Raw genomic sequence first — 21,888 nt, forward strand, 5'->3', positions numbered from 1 at the left:
TATTTACAAGCCAAGGAATGTCAAGGATTACTGGAAACCAGAAGTTAGGAAGAAGCAAAGAAGGATCCTTCACTGACACCTTAAGCAAGAGCGTGGCCCTGCCAACACCTTGATTTTGATCTTCTAACCTCCAGAACTGTGAGACAATGAATTTCTGTTGTTTTAAGCCAGTTTGTGGTATTTTTTATGGCAGCCCAAGGACACTAAGCAGAGAATCTTAAACATAACACTAAATCATAATAAATTTAAATAATGTCTACTTCACCAACATTTAAAACTTCACTTCTATTAAAAAAGTAGTACATTTACCATGATTTTCTCGTGGTCGCCTCAGCAGGCATCCTTGTGGATCCTTCCAAGTTTGGCGTGTGTCTATAAACTAATTTGAATAGCTTTTATTTAATCAAATGTAGGCAGGAATTTACACACATTCCTATCAAAGCAATCACTTAAAATATTTTACTAAAGCCAGTGTGATTGATATTGTAAAAGCATCTTTTGTAGTGCATTGAAGTAAATATTTATGGATGAATGGGGAATACATTCATTTATTGCTTTCAGGGCCAGTTATTCATTCTTTGGATTTCTATTAGTGTTAACAATTCTTTTAAAGACTAAATAGGATTTTGAGGGATAGTTACAATCAGTGTCAGATGTGATGGAAAATTAAAATAGGTTTGATTACTTTTTGCCTGTAGCCTATAAACTGTCTTCCCAAACAGAAGAACCAAGAATATTTTCAGCAATCTCAGAGTAGCATTAGAATAAATTTTAGAAATGTCTCACAAGGTGACAGCTTTGAAAGTCAACAGTTCTTTTGATATGTAAATTTAGCATAGCAGTTTGTGCTTTTTTTTTTCAGTTCATCCTGCAATTTTATAATCACATCTATAATGTCATTGCAGCAGGCCAAATGAATTATCAGACTATTTGATGTGATCCAGTTAAAGACATTTTACCTAGAGAGTTCTATATGGTTGTGCAAGACTGAATTAGACTAATTCCAAATCTCCAGATTCATTCACACACAGACGTTAATTGTAACATTGGAATTCTTTCCACGTATATAGCAACTGAATTTCCATCCTATATATTTGATGCCTTCCACGATATATAATCAGCTTTATTGAGTACTTGCTGCTATCATCCCCCTTTATTACATATGACAAATAAGCACAGCTAGGTGAAGTAACTTTCCCTGATCACACAGCTAGTAAGTGGCAGATCTAGGATTTGATCCTAGGCGTCTGACTACAGAGCCTGTTCTTTTAACCTTCTTGGTATGTGAATAGCGTGAAAATCACATTCAGCAAAATTTAAAACACTGCATGTGTTCGTTTAAAGATAGTTTTCAGCCGTTAGCCTTAAACCTATAATGGTTATGGAGACATTAGTTGGTGAGTGAAGTGTATATAAGTTGGAAAAAGTGAAAACAGCTTCACATGCTCCTCAATATTTCATCTTAACTGAGTGCCTAGTAGGTGCTGCGTGCAACTATAGTAACACATTGGATCAAGGCCAAGTGCAGCAGCAAATTGCTAGGTCATATTCTGAAGAGGTGCTGCCTCCTACTGAGGCTCCTGGATGGGATAATTTCAGGGCACCAAGTACCCTTTATAGGCGGCAATGCAGGGCCCTGTAGGCTTAGTCTGTGTGGATGGCGCCTGGGTACCCTTTCTCCAGCTAAGTCTTCTTGGACTCATGACTCATTCACTGTGTTCAGAAGGCAGTTAGTTAAGCTGCAGGACTACTGAAGAAATGGTTACTTTATGTATTGAGATACGTTGTGGTCACAGACATGATGTGGTCACAGACATGAGCTGGTAATCATTTCTGTTTGTATGTTTCTTTGATTCAGGAGATCAGGTTATCAAACATTTTATTTCAGAAAAGGAGGGGTAAAAGAAAGCCATGGCAAAAATCTACAATCTATCTTATTTTTAGGATATTAGACATTTAGCTGACTCTCCATATTTGATCCCTTATTATCTTCTTTGCTTCAGAAACATACCACAGCACAGGGATGATACTAGAAACACTTGGACATATTTCAAATTGAATTATCATCATTCCTTTTATTTGAATACACCATGAGAAAATTGAGCTCCAAAATGCTCCTCCTGGGTATGCCTTGACAAAGGGCATTCTTGTTTCCCTGCAGCCAAGAGGCCTGTGAGAAAGGGCAAGAAGTGTCTGCTCTATTTTCAGGAGGACTCCACTGCAAGAGTGGGTTTTCTCATGGCTGTCAGTTGACAAGGGAATTCCATGGGTCAAGCCTATAGTTAAATCAATTGCGTGCCTATATGGGAAAAACTCTGGCTTATCAAACTTTCCAGTGTAAATGCAGGAGTCTGGACTCTCTCACATACTTCAGGTATTCAAATTATTTGAAAATGTATTTTAAGATTATGTCCACTAAATCTTTTGAGCCCTGCTAAGAATAAATCAACTGCATGCCTTTCTAAGACACTAAAATATTAGTTACCACCCAGCCTGCATCTCTACCTGTTGTGGTCCATGCCTTTTAGATCCACAGTCCTTCTTCCAAATGTTACTTTTAGCTCCCATACTTAGAATGAAGGCAATTCCTGGACTGCTCCTGGGTGACATGATCCTATGGTGTTGAAATGTCCTGTTTTGTGACCAAATTTCCATTTTGTCTTAGAATGATCAACTTGCAATTTTAAAGTTATTTAAAAGAAGATAACTGCTTGGGCTGAATTAACTGGCTTATTTAATCCAATCACACTTTTGAATAATCTAGTGTCGATTTAATCCAGTCACTTACCCCCTCAAAAACTGTCTACTGAATAATCACGTATCTTAGTCTGATAAACTCTCACTTTTTTCCCTACAGGAGCCCATTGCTCTAGATAAATCCATTAATCGATGGGCATCAAACATGATAGTGATCGTCTGGTCTCTGTGTATTACCCAAATTCAAACTGCCATCTGTCCCCCATTTCCCTGTGCAGTGAGTGAATTAAGGAACCAAAGGCTCCAACTCTCCATCACTGAGGTGTGCTAAACTTTGTTAAGAATTTTTATTGTAGGATGTGTGTAGGTTAGGATTAAGTTCTGCTGCTAATGCCAGAGAGCCGTCTAGAATGGACTGAACAGCTTAAGGGTCCATTAATTTACATTTTAAAAGTCCAGGGCTTCCCTGGGGGTGCAGCGGTTGAGAGTCCGCCTGCCGATGCAGGGGACATGGGTTCGTGCCCCGGTCCGGGAAGATCCCACATGCCGCGGAGCGGCTGGGCCAGTGAGCCATGGCCGCTGAGCCTGCGCTCCACAACGGGAGAGGCCACAATGGTGAGAGGCCCACGTACCAAAAAAAAAAAAAAGTCCAGCGGTATTTGGTACAAGGCTGGTGGGGTTACCCTATAAAATATATCAGGGCACCAGGCTCCTTTTCTTCTGCTGCTTTGCCTTCCATTCTCAGGGTCATAAGAGGGCTGATAAAGTTACAGCCATTCACTTCACATTAGAGGAAACAATAAGCAGAGAAGGGGTGCACCTCCCTTCTAAAGAGCCTTCTGTAAGTACTCTAGAGATTTCTACCTCCATCTCATTACCCTGAATATGGCCACATGGTCATGCCAAGGAGGCTGGGAAATGCAGTTTTTCAGCTGAACACACTCAGGGTTCTGTTATAAATGAAAAAGGGGGAAACAGATATTAGAGGCAATGAACAGTTCCTGCCATAGTTAATATTAAAACTGATGTTATAGAAGAAAAATTTCTCACTCATTCAAAATTCAGTAAGCAAATATTTATTGATTAATACACTGACCTAGGCACTGAGATCAAAGACCAAAATGACACACTTCCTGCCTTCAGGATACCACAGTTTAATGGAGAAGATATTCCTGTTCATGTTCACAGGTGATCACATAACAGAAGTAGGTATAGCTTTCTATGAGAACAACTAGGCTAAGCTCCCTACTCAGGCAAGGGGGAGGGAAAGGAAGAAGGCTTTATGGAAGCCATAAAAGAAAACATTTGGAAAGGGAGAAGTAATCAGTGACAATATGTTGGGCCGAGGTCAAATAAGATAAAGACAGAAAATATGTTCATCAGGCTTATTAACAAAGGAGGTCTTTAGTGAGCTGAGGGAACACTATTTCAGAGGAGTGGAGGGAAGAAAATCCAGTGAGGTAGGGAATAAATTGTTAATGATGAAATAGAGAGAGAAAATATGGAAAACTCTTGAAGAAACTTAGCTATGAAGAAACTTAGCTATGAAGAAACTTAGCTATAAAGGGGAAAAGGGGGGAAATGGCAGCAAAGAATTCTAGGGTACAGAGAGGTTTTTTAAGGATAGGAAAACATAAGGGTATTTTAATACTACCAAAGAGAGAGAGAGAGAGAGAGAGAGAGAGAGAGAGAGAATGGGATCTTATTATCTAAAATGGTGGAAAGTAAAATCTAATGCCAAGCCAGGTGATATACAAGAAGATGGTCATATAACTGAGGAACATGTCTGGAGAGGATCTCTACATTTTCTGTGAAGTAGAATTCACAGTGCTGAGATACGGACTGATAGTCAAGGAGAAGAATGGTGCCTCTTAAAATAGCTATTACTGGCAATGAGAACGACAGGGATGGATGAGGGGAGAGAAGGAGGAAGAGTGGGACATACTGTGAAAGTCCCTTCTCCCACCTTTCCAGCCATCCAGATGCCCACCACAGAGACAATTACTCTTATTCCTTTCTCACTTATTTTTCCAGAGTATTCTACAGCAATACTAGCAAATATCTATATTTAGCTCTCCCCCCTTTTTACACAATCATACATACTGTACACAATATTCACCCTGCTTTGGATAACTTAAATATACATAGGTGTCCTACTATTCCCAAATCTCTGATCCATCATTAATTCCTTTTCATTTGCTCACAAACAAGATGACCACATTTCAGAGATGTTAATTGTCTTGGTCAAGATCCACAGCTGATAAGTAGCAAAACAGGAAAATGGGTTCCAGAATCCAGTATGGATCTGGTATTAAACTTGCAACTGTTCCCCCAACAAGAAATTAAATCCAAAAAAAAAAAAAGTTTGGAAATTTAACATCAAAATGAATGACATGAATGCTCCAACTATACTATAATCATCATGAAATGTCCTAGTGTTGTGTTCTATTTCACTTTTTTTTTGGTTTGTTTGTTTTGCGGTACGCGGGCCTGTCACTGTTGTGGCCTCTCCCGTTGCGGAGCACAGGCTCCGGACGCGCAGGCTCAGCGGCCATGGCTCACGGGCCCAGCCGCTCTGCGGCATGTGGGATCTTCCCGGACCGGGGCACGAACCCGTGTGCCCTGATTCGGCAGGCGGACTCTCAACCACTGTGCCACCAGGGAAGCCCCTATTTCACTTTTAAAATTGTATGAAAGACCAACTGACAGCACAACCAGAAGATTCCAGTTATGCATGGCTTTCAAAGCCACTTTGCTCTGTTTTTTTGGAAAGGTAGCTTTCCTGTGCTCTTTCAGAATTTCTCCCTCCAGTTTAATCTGAGGCACAATGGTCCTGCCTGTCCATTTTTAGGTTACTTTCCCCCTCTAATTTACGTTTCAACCTTACTTAATTACCTACTCCAACTGACCAATTACCTTCCTCATAAGCTCTATCTCCTGAGTCTCTACACTTGGAACTGCCCCTAATGGTGCCTCATTTAAATAACTTCTTTATCTTTCAAAACTCATATCTGAAACTCAGATTCATTCATTGGTTCACTCACAAGTACCTACTAAGTGCCTGTTGTGACCCAGAAAGTGTCAGTCCAGAAGATATGAGGGAACAAAAGATAGGTGAGGGGTCTGCCCTCAGGAACTTAGAGTCTAGTGTGGAACATAGACAATAAATAAATATATTAACTAGACATTGTTTTGGGTTCTATAAAATAAGTTAATTAGGTTCTGGAATGGACCATTACAGGAGCAACCCATTTTAGATTGTTAGAGAGAGATGGTATTTAAGTTGAAGACTCTGGGTAAGAAGGAGCCAACCCTATGAAGAACAAGGGAAGGAAAAGGAAGTATTACAGCCCTGAAGGAGGAAAGAGGCCTGGCCCTTCTGGGAACTGACAAAAGGCCATTGTTGGTGATGGGTAATGAGCAAGGGGACAGGTAAGAAGTACAAAAGGAAGAGGCTGGAGAGGTGAGGCAGGAACTTCATTCTAAGGATAATGGAGAATAATTTTTAAAGATTATGCAGGACAAAAGGGAGATGTTTTAAAACATCTGATTTTGTTTTTAAACAATAACTTTGGCTACTTTGTAAAGAATGGATCAGAGGAGACAAGTATGAAAAAAATGGAGGATCTGATGGAGGTTAGGGTAGTCTGTATACTAGACTATGGTGGTGTCAAGTAGGAAGGTGGCCATGGAAGTGAGGTGGAATCAACAGGACTTGCTGGTGAATTTGGCAGGTGTCATTCTTGGTAACGGGGTTTCCATTCTTGGTAACTGAATGGATGGGGGACTGTAATTCACCTACACAGATCCTTTGTAAGGATAACAAAGATGCCTTTTAAAGCAGACACAACCCCTCTGGTGCTCAGCTTGCTGGACAGATGTCACCTTTGACAAAGAAAGGTGGCTCTTTACATCCAGCCAGAAGCAACTGGATGCATACAGTGTTTCAAGAAGAAGGTAGTGCTCAACTGTGTTAAACACTGTTGAAAAGGTGAGTTAGATGAGGCCAAAACAGCATCTGTTGGTTTTGACACCAAGGAGGTGACCAGTGACTTTTGCCAGAGTGGATTCAGGAGACTGGCTTAGGACAAAAGGCAGATAGAAGGAAGTGGAAAGTAAATAGATGAGGAAAGGAGCTACCGTGGAGGGAACACTCTAGAAATTTTTCTCTGCAGATCAGAGAAATGGGCAGTAGCTGAAAGCGTATGTAGAGCAACTTAAGGTGCTTCTTCTTAAGACTGGAGTTACCTGAGTAGTCTCAGTGCAATGGGGCTTATCCCACACTCCTTCCTCTGGGAAGCCTCACATGACTGTCTGTGCCCAGGTTACATCCATGTTCTGTGTGCTCCCAATGCAAATTGAGCATGCGTCCCCCTAGGATGTGCCACACTGGGCCGCGGTTGTTCTGAACATACCAGTATTTTCAGGCTTCTGACAGTCACGTGGAGAAGTCCTTCCCTGGGAGTGGACAACTGGTTAGGTCCCCACTTACTTGTCCTGAGCTCACCACATTCATAGATCATCTGTGATCATTTTTAGGGAAATCTCTATATTTAGTTCAAAAGATAAGAAGGTAAACAGCCTTTTGTTTAGAAGTAGACTACCCCCTCCCTCCCCACACACACTCAATCTGATACTGGACTTGCTGTGAAAAAGAAAAACATCCTCTTGGAAATTGTTCTTCAAAATAGAAAACACTGCTCTGGCTGGAAGGTGACACTGTTGGCACACGCACTGCATTACATTCTGTTGGAGATTTTCAATGTGCACAGGATGTGGTTGCGAGGAGTGAGCCCATCCCTGTATAGACCTGAACAAGTGTGTGTGTTTTTAACTCCAAGGACATCCAGAGTTTTCATTTCCTTGCTGGGTTTGTTCGCTCTGAGAATGGGTCCATGTCCCTACTTTCTGTATGCTTGGTGCATCCCCCTTTCTCTTTCTCTCAGCAGCAGCAGAAGCAGCATCTTGGCAGGACTCTGTGAGGTTCACCCTGTCAGGAAGCAAAGCACCCACACAGTCCTTGGCTTGTTTCTAAGGCAACGGGTGATAAGGACAGAGGCCGAGTCTGGCTTCTTGCCAGCTGAGTGCACCCACTGTCATAGTGCGCTGGGGTCCCAGGAGGGACTTCAGAAGGAAGGGCTGCCTGTCAGCTCTGAGGAAATGGTACCAAACAAGTAAACTGCTCCCGGGCCCCTGGTTCAGCCCACTGTGCTGAGTTACCACTCCAACAGCTAATTCTCCTGTCCTCTTGCCATTGATTGGCAAGCTTAACGCCAGAAGCCGCTGAGAGCAGATGTGGCCACAGAGGCAGCTCTGTGCTGGCAAGAGGGCGTCAGGGAGCTCCAAGTACCTCTCCATCCTCATGGCTTGAGTTACATGACTTCCTCCTCTGGGGCTACAGACAGGTCACGAGGGATAAAATTATCAGCCCAGGAAAGAGAAGATTTTTATAGCTTCTGCTACTTTTACAAAAATAGATAAAAGGAAGGATTGTTTTTTCCACCCTTTGCAGCCTGTAAACTTCCTTAGCACTGTGCATAACTTGCTCCTTCTTCCAGAAACAGGGAGGCCAGTGGGACACTCTGTGTTCAGCCTGTTGGGAGCCTTGTGCGTGATGCTTGCAAGGCAGAGCTCTCCAGTTTAGAGAGTTATTGCACTGCAGCATCCCCTTCCTCTCTCCTTTCCTTCCTTCCCTCCTTCCTGCCTTCCCTCCTTTCCCTTTTCTTTCTTTCAGCTTTATGACTTATAATTTGCATACCATAATTCACCTGTTTTAAGTATAAGTTACAGAATTGTGCAACCATCACTACAATCCAATTTTAGAACACTTTTATCACCAGCCCCCAACACCTCTTTCTTTTATCAACCAATCCCCATTCCCAACTCCAGGAAACTATTAATCTACTTTCTGTCTCATGGATTTGCCTTTACTGAACATTTCATGTAAATGGAATCATACATACATTTTTTTGCTTGTTCGTGTCTGACTTCTTTCACCTAAGCTGCCCTTTTGAAGTTTTTTCTATGTTGTAGCATATGTGAGTACTCTGTTTCGTTTTGTTTTTTTTTAAATTACTGAATAGTATTCCACTGCATGGACATACCACATTTTGTTTAACCATTCATCAGTTAATTGACTTTTGATTGATTTTACTTTTTGACTAATATGAATAGTGCTATTATGCACATTTGCATACAAGTATTTAAGGGGAAATATGTTTTCGTTTTTCCTGAGTCAATATCTAGGAGTGGAGTTGCTGGGTCATATGGTAAATTTGTGTTTAACATTTTAGAAACTGCCAAGCACAAATATATGTTTCCATCAGCAGTGGATGAGAATTACAGTTTCTCCTCATGCTGACCAGCACCTGTTATTGTCTGTCTTTTGTATTATAGCCATCCTGGCAGGTGTGAAATGATACTGCAGCTGGATTAGGAAAGCTGGATTTAGGATACTGAGTTTTCCTGGTTGTCAAGGTATTATCTATGTTCTCCTAGCTTGGCGGGAGACAGTCTGAGATAAGGAGGCCAAACAAAATGAGTAGAAAATGATGACTAATAACACTGGCTAGAGTTTTAAAAGAAAAATATTCTAAAAAGAAGTATTCCTTTTATGGATCCTTTTATGGATCAATAGTAATGAAAAATTCATTATGTACTTTAATTCTCCTAAATAAAAAGAAGAATCATTTTGTCATATCTACCTTCTCGCTTGGCAGATATGTCAAGATTTAAGCAACGTCTGAAATGTAGAACTTTAACTTGTGGGATCTGATTCTATTTTGGGGTAGATGGTGTCATAATTGAGTTGAATTATAGGACACCCAGCTGATGTTCAAAGCGTTGCCTGGTGGTATGAGGAACACTGCCCCCGCTGACACACACACACACACACACACACTCCTGAACGCTTTTTAGGGCCACTTGGGTTTGCAGCATCTTCCGGTTATAATGCATTTTGAAGTAGGAGGTCTAGATTTTGTCTTACATCAGACTTCACATAAACACATTAAGCCAAAAAGAGCATTTCTAGGGGAACTTCACACTTTGGAAGTATTGCTTGACTAGTTCATATGGAGGCATGTGTGTTTTTACTTTACTTGTATTAAATAAAAGGTAATAGCTGGTTCTACTTTGGGATTTAAGAAGATGCTTTTGCGTATAGACCATATTATAAAGCCCTGTTACTTGGGCTTCGTTAGTTCATTTGGCTCTGCATAGAGCTACTAAGCCCAATATTCCAACGTTAGCTGATCTCAGTACTTCCATGGCTACAGACTACACAAATGCGTACCCTTGGTTAGAAGTAGGTGTGGCGGGATGCATGCCAGGGTCAGCACTGGAAGGAGAGCTTGGGAAGCAGATGTGACTGTTCCTTTGATGCTTTAAAATGTCCTTTATTTTACTCTAAGTAGGTTATGCATCAAAGAATAGTGTCAAAACACTACTGAGTACTTCATGGGCACTTAATGGATATTTTCAAGGCTGCATCAATTAAGCAGGGAACTAATCATTCTGCTCACCTTTCCTAGGGTATAGAAAGAGGAGCTAGAAAGAGACAAGACATGCGGACAAATTACCAGCAATGTATAATAAATTGCCCAAGACTGATACAAACAAGTGTTAGGTTTCTTGAGAAAGGAAACATAATTTTTTCTCTGAGAAGTTGGGGAAGTATTCATAGTAAAAGGAATACTTGGTAAAGTTTCAATTGAGAGGCGAGAGGTGTCTTGGATAGGGCACATGGTACAGAGGCAGGAAAAAAAACATGGGGTATTTTTAGGGAATTTTTTTTTTTTTTTGAGGTACGCGGGCCTCTCACTGTTGGGGCCTCTCCCGTTGCGGAGCACAAGCTCCGGACGCGCAGACTCAGGGGCCATGGCTCACGGGCCTAGCCGCTCCGCGGCATGTGGGATCCTCCCAGACCAGGGCACGAACCCACGTCCCCCTGCATCGGCAGGCGGACTCTCAACCACTGCGCCACCAGGGAAGCCCCTTAGGGAATTTTTGATGGATTATTTTGACCAAAGCAAAGAGTTTGAATAGAGAGGAGGCAAATAATGTTGGTAAATAAAGGTCTTGAATGTCCCACCAAGGAGTTGCACATTTTGCTATAGAGAATAAGGAGTCATCTAATATCACTGGGAGGATGAGCATATGATAATATGGTAGCAGCGTGTGCCCTGGACTGGGGGGCAGGAGATCTGGAGAGTGAGAGACTGCAGATTCTGGCTAAGGTCCAGGAGGGGAAGAGAGATCATTGCCTAAGCTAGGACCATGTCTGTGAAAACATCAAGGAACCACCACAGTGAAAGATGGTGCAAAGGCAGAAGGGAAAGGATTTCATAGCTGGCAGGATGTTCCAGGCAGGGTAGAGGGCAGTCGAGAGGCTCTCAGATCTGCAAACCTAGATGAGATGGTAATTCGTTTAACCTAATAAGTAAGTTGAGCAGAGAAACCAGTGACAGGAGAGAAAATACCAAGTTCAGTTTTTGATGTGTCTTATTTTAAGGGACTAGAAGAGGAAATTTCAGCAGGCATTTGGAAATGCGTTTGCCTGGTACAAATTAAGCATCTTTTTTTTTTAAATTAAATTTCCTTCACGTAGGGCCCTTCCCTTCCCGCCCAGGAGAAGTGAGCATGAGTCACACCGTGAAAAGCTCCTGCCTGGAGGAAACTCTGCAGATTCCACTTCTGCGGGGCCAACTGCTTCCTTGCAGTAGGACAAATGAGGTCGTTTGAAACTTCCCAACACAATGCATTCGTCTCTGCCAGGTAGGAGGAAGACGGCCAGTCCCGAGGCCGGTGAAGTGCCTCCTGGCGCGGACGCTTTATCGTTTTCTCGCTCTCCTCGACATCCCTGCCGCTTTCCGGCCCCACAGGACAGCTCCAAGCCTCCCCCCTCGGGGCAAAAAATATAAAAGCCCCCCTGCACGGACAGCCGGCTTCATTCATGCCACCAACAGACACTCTTGTAGCAGATGTTGTTAAAATTTCGGGGAGCGCTAACCACCACGCCGGGCCTCCTGGCTTCGCACGGTGGGCGATTGGGATGCGCGCTGCGCCAGGGTTGCCCGAGGACGGGGGGGGGGGGGACGACGGGGGGGCGGAGCCGCCCCGCCGAGCGGCCGGCCTCTCCCACAGAACAATGCATCTGTCACCCAGTGAATGATAGGGCAGCAAGGGCTGAAAGGGAGGTGCACGTCTGGCTAGTCTTCCCACCAGGCTGGCCTGTGTGCCTCGCACTGCTCTTGGGCAAAGAGCCAGCACCCGGGTCTTGGAAGGTTCTTGACAAGGATGTACCCAGTCAAGGAGGACCAACAGAAGAAAGGATCAGCCAGGGCCGCCTTCTGCCCCGATCTGAGTGAGGTCACTGCCTTCACCCCTCCAGGTCTTAGGTCTCCAGCTGCCCACAGCACCCCTTTCAGGAGAGGACGGAGAGCTTGAGGATTGATAAGCCTTCCGACGGCTATGGGGGGAAGCCCGCCCGCGGTCACGCTGCCTGATTAGCGCTCAGGAATCCTGCTGTGGGCTATTCCTGGCTCCAGCCCTAACCCGCTCTCTAATCCGAGGCAGTCCTATCGCTCAATTTCCCCTTTTCATCAATACTCAGATGCTTTCTAGGACATAAGCCAGAAATGAGGCCGCAGAATATCAGTGACTCCCAGCACCTGCCGCAAGGTGAGTGAGTGTTCTGAGTGATCGATTTTAAAGGCCAAAATTCTGGTCGTGACTTTCAAATGTGGCTATGAGCACACATACTGTATACACATTCATATATATTCTAATGTGATTATTTCACAAATAACATATACTTACTAATAACCTATAGCCAGTCCTTCAGGATCTGGTCGAATGAATAAACAAGGCACAAATAATTAATCAGAGCAATTCATTTAGTGATTGTCTTAAGATTATTTATGCTTTTAAACAAGGTCCCTCTAATCTTATTTCTGCTTTTATTTTGTTTAAGCATCCCCAGGTGCACTTCATTTCTCTTGAACCAAGGTCGACCTCACAAATCCTTTGTTACTGGGGCCGTGATTAGGTTACGCAGAAGAAGCTAACCTTTATCAAGGCCACAAAATTGAGTTAGGGACAGAACTAGAATGGTCCACAGGGATCTGGATTTCCAATTCAGTATTTATTCATGACCTGATTCCACAACTAGATTATAATTTTCTAGAAGGCAAGGCTATGGCTTTTGTCTCTACTTCTTCTCAAAGAAATATGCCTGGCATACAACAGGTGCTGAATAACTATTTTTGTTGGGATTTCTCTAAAATTCCCAAAAGAAAAAGAGATGAACAAAAAGAAATAAGGACCTAGTTAATGTTACAAGGGGGAAAGAAACTCCATTACCCTATAAAATATAAATGCGGCTCAAAAAGAGGCAGGAGACACCTACATGCGGATAATAAGGTAGGAACTTTGGTTGTACTGGCACCTGGTATAATTCTGAGAGACATTTCCATGGCCAGAAAAAGAAGTTGTGAGTGAGGACATACAAGCTGAGTTTTAAGAGAAAGGTAGTAGATGATGATTTTGGAAAAAGTGTCTGGAAAAGAGAAAGAACTCCTGGCTTGATTTTGCAGTACTATTAAGGACTGAAAGTACTTAGGACTTAAGTACTCTTAAGGACATGAAAATGTCCTGTGTCCAGAGTATTCAGAAATCAAATGGTTGCCAGAAGAAGCAAAGGACTGCAACATCGTAAGTCAGATGAGTGAGACTCTTGACGTTTTTAGTCAGGAAAAGATAACTGTGAAGGAAACATGTATTAGAAGAAGCCAGAAAAGACGTTTGGCCAAAGAAATTTTTGGAGTGGAGAGAGCAAACGTATCAAATTCCTGTGGACATGAAGGAAGCAAATATCTTGGAATGAGGTGAATAGTCACCAAAAAATACATCCCATCTGGTGAGGATGGGCAAAATCAGTATGGAGAACCAGAGAATGAAAAAGGGCATAAAAGGACGACCACATTAAAGTTCCCTCCAAATGACCACTGTAGATACAGGAGGGAAAGACCCAAAGGTAAAAGACAGTGAAGTGGGAGGGCGGGTAGAAGCTGGAGGACAGAAATTCAAAGAAGCAAGGTCCCACCACGGCATTCCCATCAGATGTTTCTTCTGAACAGGGAGTCCCCGTGTACAACCTCATAATCCAGAGAGACTGAACTTAGGGATATATGACTACCCCTTTTCTTTTTTTTTTTATTTTCACTAGAGAAGAGATGGAATTGAGTGGGGATACTGGGCGGGGCTGAAGGAGGAAATTCTCTTCTATTATGAGCATGAATTAAGATGATGTTGCTGCAAGCCCCCATCCATGTGCCTGCTCGACCTGGGCAAATGTGAAGCCTGCAGCCTTTCAAGGAGTCCGGATTTCTTAATTTCAGCAGTTGGGGCTAAGGCAGCAATATCAGTGGCCGTGGGCTGCTGAGGGGACCTGTGCAAAACCACAGAATTTGTAGAACTGGGTTTTGTGCCCCTTTCATTTCTTTTTCTGAATGTCTCTCCCATCTCTTGCTCCTTCCCTTGTCTCCCAGATACTCAGCAGCCCCTGCTGCTCTCAGAAACTAATGTATTTAGCTCACCTCACAAAGCCCCACTGAGTCCCTCCATACAAATGAGCTCATTTGAGCCACACCTTAAAAAGGAATTTAAAATATATACCGTTAGCACTCCTATGTTACAAGAAGGTTAAGTTATTTACTGCAAGGCCATTCAGGAAGAGATTGTCAGAGCTGAGACTTGAACTCAAGTTCTCAGAAGTCTATTTCCCTTAGGTGCAGTTTGCATGGGGAATTCTCATTCCTCCTTTACACTGCTCCACACGGCCAAGGCAGATAATAAAGACAGATCAGTGTCATTGTGACATCTACTCTCCCCCTTTGCTCGTGTTTGCAAGATGCTCTCCATCCCTCCAGGGCTCAGTACAAACACTTGTTGGCTTCAAGCCTCAAGATGAGAGTGTGAGAAACTGTGAATTACAAATTGAACACGGAGGACATGTTGAAGTGGAAATGAGGAAGAAAGTCTGGCAGAGGGGGAAAGATAATGAAAAGCAGTGGTGCTGATTCCCTGGGGAGAAGGATTCTGCTTGAGGGTGAGTTTAAAGGCCTATCAGGCCTTGGAAAGGGGAGGATGGTGAGGTGAAATGCAGGCTTCCTCAGCCCAAGACCTGGGGGAAAGAAGAGAGGAAGGCAGAGCTGATGTGATGTATACCTGGATGATGGTCTCTGGGCTTGAGAGGAAGAAAGATTCCTTGTTCAGATCAGCAGCCTTGGTACCTAGCACATCATCTGAAGTAGCAAATGCTCAATAAATATTTGTGGACACAAACCTTAACACATTTCCCAAGCAAAAACTAAAGCCGGGAAACGAAATGGGAATAAAGCAAAAAGGAATCTGTGATATGAGTTAGGGATGAATAATTAAAGACAAAAATATAATTAGGCTAGTGGTGAAAGTTATTTGTATTAAGAGACCAACCACTGGTGGTGTTGCATCTGAGGCTGTGAAAGCCAAAGGGAACAGAGAGACCGTTGAGAGCACCTGCTAATTTTATGACGGAAGAAAGTGAAAGAGAGAGAGGCTAATATCCTTCCAAAGCATAACTAGCTGGTTTAGTAGCAAAGAAAGGGCTTTACATCCGGGACTCCTTATTTAAAACTTGAACATGAACTAAAAGGCCAACATCCTACACTAGTCCCAAAGTAGAGAGAGCTGTGGCTTTGTTTGTAGCAGACCACATTGGAGCTCCGGGTGTCACCTACTTTGTGACACTGGACAAGTCACGTAGGGTTTGAGCTTCTTGTATTATCTAAAATGTTGGGAAGATAATAATAACTACCTCTATTCCATCACAAAGTTGTTGTGAAAAACCTGTGAGATAGTATGTCAAAGGATTTTATAAAATAAAACATTTGCAAAGGTAAATTATTTTCAATGTCTTTTAGTATTTGGGCAAAAAAGCCTCATTTATATAGTGTAAGTTGCCTTAATTGTCATATAAAATCTGTGTCAGCACATGGAGACATTTTAAAAGATGCATGATATGAAATCTCATGTGATAAAGAAAAGACATGTGGTCTACGTACATTCATGCTTTTAAAAAAAACCTCATGGAAGAAACATCCTGCCTGCCAACCACATGGCAAGTCTTGTTTAGATTGTATTTTACATTTTCTTCCTTTATTTTTCTATTTAAATTATTTCACATCTATCTAAATGTTTATAGTTATGCATACAAATTTATCTTTAGCTTCCCGTAACTATGTGTGTAGCATCTTAAGAATCCTCTTGCCTTCTAGAATGATAGGGTGAATAGATTTTAAAGGATCCTAGTGATTTTTCATCCAAGAGAAATAAACGACTGAAGTTAATGATTTCAGAGCTTCCCTTTACAGTGATTTTATTTTTTGTTGTTGCTACCATTTGAATGAGAGGGAAAGGGAACAGTGAAAAAGATGTTTCAAATTTCCCACTCAAAATCATGATGGGAGAGTTGGCTCTTTTCAAAGAAAAAGAAGTGGGAAAGGGGCAAGATAGTAAAATAACATCAGTGGGTAATAAATAGATGGCAATTGTATCCTAAAAATGGAAAATAACTCTTGCAGCTACTTTGAAGGAAACCTCTGCAAATAAGCTCGATTCAAAAGAGAACAATGCAAAGACATGTTGAGGAGTCTTAAGAAAATGCAAAAATAGGAAGAATGGATGTATAGTTGGAAATAACTATTTAAGAGCTAAGAAAGGAAAAACGGTGTTGGTTGTTGGTTTGTTCTATTTTCCAAAGGGAAGGAGTGCCTAATGGTTACAAATAGAAGAATAAAGCACAGAGCTCCTGAGAATAGAAGGATGATGTTGAGTTTGGAGGAGCAAAATATGAGGAATACAGAAACGTCTGAATGGAATGGATGAGGGTATAGGTTATATAAAAATGTAATGAAAGGGTGCTAGTACTAGAGTGCCATTCTTAGAACAAAATAAACAATGGAATCAGAACAATATTATTAAGAGAAAAGAGAAGACAGTTAACACATAAGAGAAGCCATATAAATTAGAGAATGGAGAAACGTTAGAAGAAATTACATAAGGAAAACCACCCATCATGATTATTGTTTGGTTTGTTTGATTTGGGGGTATGTTGGCAGGTTTGACATTTCATACATTAAAAAAAAAGTAGGTAGCGAATTACAATGGAGATGAGAGGAAAGGACAATAATAAAACCAAATACAATTTAAAGATTTAACAGAATTTTTTTAATGGATTTAAATAATATCCAAGAAGTTTCTACAAGACCTAAGAGGAGACTCTCCTTGCAACTCTATACATTTCTGTGAGAAAAGGGGAGGGAAGGGCCACTTTGTATTAAGTGCAGGCATTTTCCTAGTTTAAACCTATAAGGAAATTCAGATGACCACAAACTATGTTTTTTAAATGGCCAGGAGAGAAAGGGAGGATTACCAAAGCAACCTCTGAGGGATGGTTTTAGTATCTAATATTTACCACATGTTAAGTGCATCTCTGCTCCAAGGAGTTTTAAAAATATTCAACTATTTTATATCACATAAAATTGTTGTTTTATGATCTGTGCTTCTATTTAAATAATTGTGTTTCTGTCAATATTGATATTTAAGCTATCAAATATTAACTTTTTATATCATGGGGAAAATGTCACAGGAAACCCAGAAAGTAGTTTTATGAAACTTTTTAGAAGTTTGTTAAACTATCAAAGGAAATAGTAATAAATTAAAAAACTTTTTGTGCCTGATTTTCATTTGTGCCTAAAATCCTAGGCCAAAATGTCAATTGATGCATTCCTGTCAGATTATTTATTTCACAGATCAATGATTAAATTTATTTGTCTTGCTTCCCTAGAGTAACACAAATTTTTTTTGAAAATCCCATGAGTATTAAGCTTACAGGTGTCCCTTTCCTGGTGCTCTGAAAACGTGGCCAATCTCTCCATGTGACAGGATCACACCACAGCTCGTATCCACTCTGTGCAATAATCTGCAAATGATAAAGACTTTACAAGGCCAACCCCCATGTGTACTTGCAGAAAGGCCCCTGTCAGACGCAGCAGGTGCCTGTGATATCTGAGAGTGGATCACCAGAGCTGACATGTTCAGCAGCTCAGGAAGCCAATTTAAAGATGCAGAAGCAGGGCGCTCTGTGTGCGACTCTGATGGGGCAGTGGTCCTTGAGGCTTCCACAAGCAAGTGGCACTGAATGAAAGAAAACACTATTTACCCCTGAAACTGCTCAATCGCTGTAAAAAGAAATGCCAGGCTCGGACTGTGATCCCAAATGACAGCATTTCCTGGGCAAAAAGCTAGTCATTTCAAAAATGCCCGTGAAAGAACTTTGAGACCACTGGGAAACATTTCAACTTGGAATAAAATGAAAGTGAATTTGGCAAGTAAGCATGGGGGGTGGGGAGTTAACTTCTCTTCCTGCGCTAGGGTTCTTTAAGCTTCATACACATGCTATAGCCTCACGAACATTGAACAAATGGGGAAGCCCTCTCTTAGCTGGAATAAATAGCACTTGTCTTTACAAAATGAAGTTTTAAAGCCTGAGACCTTATTTGGACAAAATCATTAAATAAAATCTTAGATAAACCTAGCCCTGAGCCATTTATGTGGATAAATAGTATTTTCTCACTTTAAACCCTTTTGAACCTTAGAGTTGGATGTGGAGGACATTTAAGGAGCAAACTTCAGAAGGGTTAAATAACATAATCAACAGACAACTTGCATCAATGCTGTGATTCCCAGGAAACTTGGGATTTCATAGAAGTATTATGCTTAATATTGTTATATAAGAAAGAGAGATAATATATGACTATATATTTGATTAAAATGAAATAAATACAATAAGTTCACCTTTGTCTTCATATATTTAACATTTTCAGTCTAAGGAGTTGCTTTTTTTTAATAAAAAGTATGAGCTATTTGAGAAAACTAGCTCCATTAATTGGAATATTTTTAAAATTTTAATCAAGTACAAAACTAAAGGTAGGGGAGGGGCTATGTGGTCTGTTTTTTCTTTTCTGTTGCAATTATTTGGTTATTTTATGATGCTTGTACCTAAATTAATTCAAATCCCTTACTCACTAGTTTTGTTTCTAATAATTTGAGGACTATGTAAAAATTACAATAACATTTAAAATTTGATTGTCTGTCAACATTAAGGACATTTAAATAGGAAGCTTTAGGAAATGACACATGAGAAGGAAAAGAAAAACCAACAGGTCTGCAGCAGCAGCAGCAACCTTGGTAGAACCTTGACCTAAGAATTATTTTACAGTTAAATCTTGTGACTATTCTCAAACCATGTATGAATGGATACATATATGGCTGCAGATCAGCTTAGAATCAAGAGATGAAATCAGTCTCCGTTCTATGTGGTCTACATTTCAATCTCCTCTCCTTCTGCCCCTTGTCAGTGTATCAGATTGCTTCCAGTTTAGCTGGATACCATCCCAAAGCTAAGTCATTTCTCAAGTTGAGGATACTATGAATAATAACAATAGCTCTCATATTTATTGGGCACATATTGCATTCTGAGATGTGCTAACAATATACATGCATTCACTCATTTAACCCTCACAATTCTACAAGGTACATACCCTTACTGCATTTCAAGAGTTCTAATATGCACTCTCCCCACCGTCCCTAACATTCTAACATTTCTGAAATTAGAATGCATCTTACAGACAATGATGAGTCATTAATTGTGCTTCCTCAGTTGTATATTAGTTATTAATAATAAAAATTGATGGTGCATCCTATAATTGATAATGTCTTAGAATTGAAGACACACAGTACTTTCCTCACTTCACAGAGTTTCTAATTAAGGTTAGAGAAATTGTAAAACTTATCCAGGGCCACATGACCAGAGGAGTCCGGGCAACCTATGCAGTGCACACACTGAAAGCCATTCTTGCCTCCCAAGCCCTCTGTCCCCATCAGTTGCTGTGGCCCTTTTTGGGGAATTTCTCACAAAAGCACAGCTCTCCCTGAGGAACAGGAAGTTCATACATTCTGTATTTAAACTTACCTCTGACTTATATGAAAACACCAACTCTAAAAATCCAGGATTAGGAAAGACCAATTAAAACTATTTTGGTTTTAAAAAAGAAAAGAAAAGAAAGAGCAAAAAATCCCATAGTCAAACAATCACTCCTGACTTTATATTATTTCATTCTATCAATAATTCAAACTTTCAGTTGGATGGACTCAACTTTTAGACTAGCAAAGGTTTGCTAGTCGGGAAAAAGAAATTCATTTTTAAAATCAAACTCCAAATGCTAATCTGTGTTTGAGATTGCACCCGAGAGCCAAAAGCAGAGGAGAGTATGGGTTGTTTTTTGCATTTTTACATGTCTTCCTCCTTTTTAACTATACATTTAAGTTGATCATAAAGAAATTTCTGTGGTTTCGAGTTAAATTTAGAATAAAAAACTTTGAGAACATGGTGACTACATTGTGGGAAGAGTGGGACTCCTGGCATTATCTCTGGTGGCTCTTTGTATCTTTATATTATTGTTAAATCACTTTGTTAAGTGTCTCATATATTTTGTAAAGTGACATCACTAACAAATAAATGCCAACATGTTTACATTTAATATTCATGAAATTTAAAGCAAAGAAATCATCGTGTATACTATTTTTTTTACTGGTTCTTGTTAAAACCGTTTTAGCGTTTTATCTGTATATTTGTATTCTATCACAAGCTTGCTACAAATTGCATAAATAAACCTTGTTACAGTTTTAGACAATATTTTTATTTCTAAGAAATGTGTATATGCCTTGGTAAAAAGAATTTAGGGTGGAAATACTACACACTCTGGCATCTTTATGTTACAAAGCATTAGATTCCTTTATTGACAATAAACTTACACTATTGTTTTGGGGCTCACAGTTACACAGGCAATAATCATTTATTAATCCCTTCCAGGCATCAGAAGCTGAGCTGGGCATAGATTTCCACAAGTGACTAGCACAGAGATCATGCCTTCCCTGGGCTCACAATACAGGAAACTTGTAAACAGACAAATACAGCACAGAGCTGTAAGACACTGTAAATAGACATATGAAAAAAGTTCCACGGGAGAAGTGGATTTCATTCACACTCTGTTGCATATAGATGCGGATACGTGCTTTATTTTCAAACTGTCTATCCTTCAGCAGTTTCATGTTATTTCCTCTTACGAGAATCTATAAACTACCAATTTGCTTTCTACTTCCTTGTAACATTATTACCTTCAGTTTATTAATATTTTGCTAAAGTTTTGCCCTCACTACTTACCACCCAGCCAGAGTTGCAAGAGAAGGATATTTAAAGCTTCTTCTTTTTAAACATAACATGTTCAAATCCCAATACAAACGACAGTAAAATCATCAAGATGAAAGAAAAAAAATGGCCATTTCTATATTCATGCTTTACACTTTACAGGACTAAACACCACTGCCCATTTCCAGCTCCTCCAAAGGAAGCAGGGAAGTATGGCAACCTTCTCACACTTATATAGGACAAGTAATGTGCTCACTTGGTTTGAAAATTTATAAGCTACAAAATTTTTCAAAATATTAAAAAGGTACAAAAGTACATGCCCAGCTTCCAGTTGCTATCCCAGGTTTCCTTTACCTTCCCTCCTCTCTCCTCTTTCTCTTTTCCTTCTTCCCTTCCTACTGCCTCTCTTATTTTAAACACATTTAGCAAAATAAAACTATCCTCATTGTTCCGTCCCTTGACTTTTTTTTTTCCATTTAACAATATATCTTGGAGATCTTTCCACATCAATATATAATGCACTTTGCCTTTTTTAAAACAGCAGGATGCTATTCCTTTGAACAGATGTGTCAGAATATATTTAATAGTCCTAACTTAGGAATAACCTTGAACATATGTCATTTCCCTAATGAGCAAGTATACTTTAGGGACAAGCTTCTAAAGGTGGAAATGTTGATTTGAAGGATATATCCAATTGAAGGAGCTATAATAGATATTGCCAAACAACCAAAGATTGTTTACTTGGTTTGACCATTGAAGAGCGACTTGGGAACCCAGCCAAAATATCTAACAACAACACAAGAATAGTTCTTATAGTAATGGGAGTATCTGGTTTTCAGTTTTGTCATTTTCAAGTTATTCATGTTTTGGTCTCTTTGCAG

The sequence above is a fragment of the Delphinapterus leucas genome, chromosome 12 (genome assembly GCF_059928025.1).
Source record: "Delphinapterus leucas isolate spDelLeu-1000000601 "Yukka" chromosome 12, BTC_Dleu_Yukka2, whole genome shotgun sequence".
Taxonomy (NCBI): domain Eukaryota; kingdom Metazoa; phylum Chordata; class Mammalia; order Artiodactyla; family Monodontidae; genus Delphinapterus; species Delphinapterus leucas.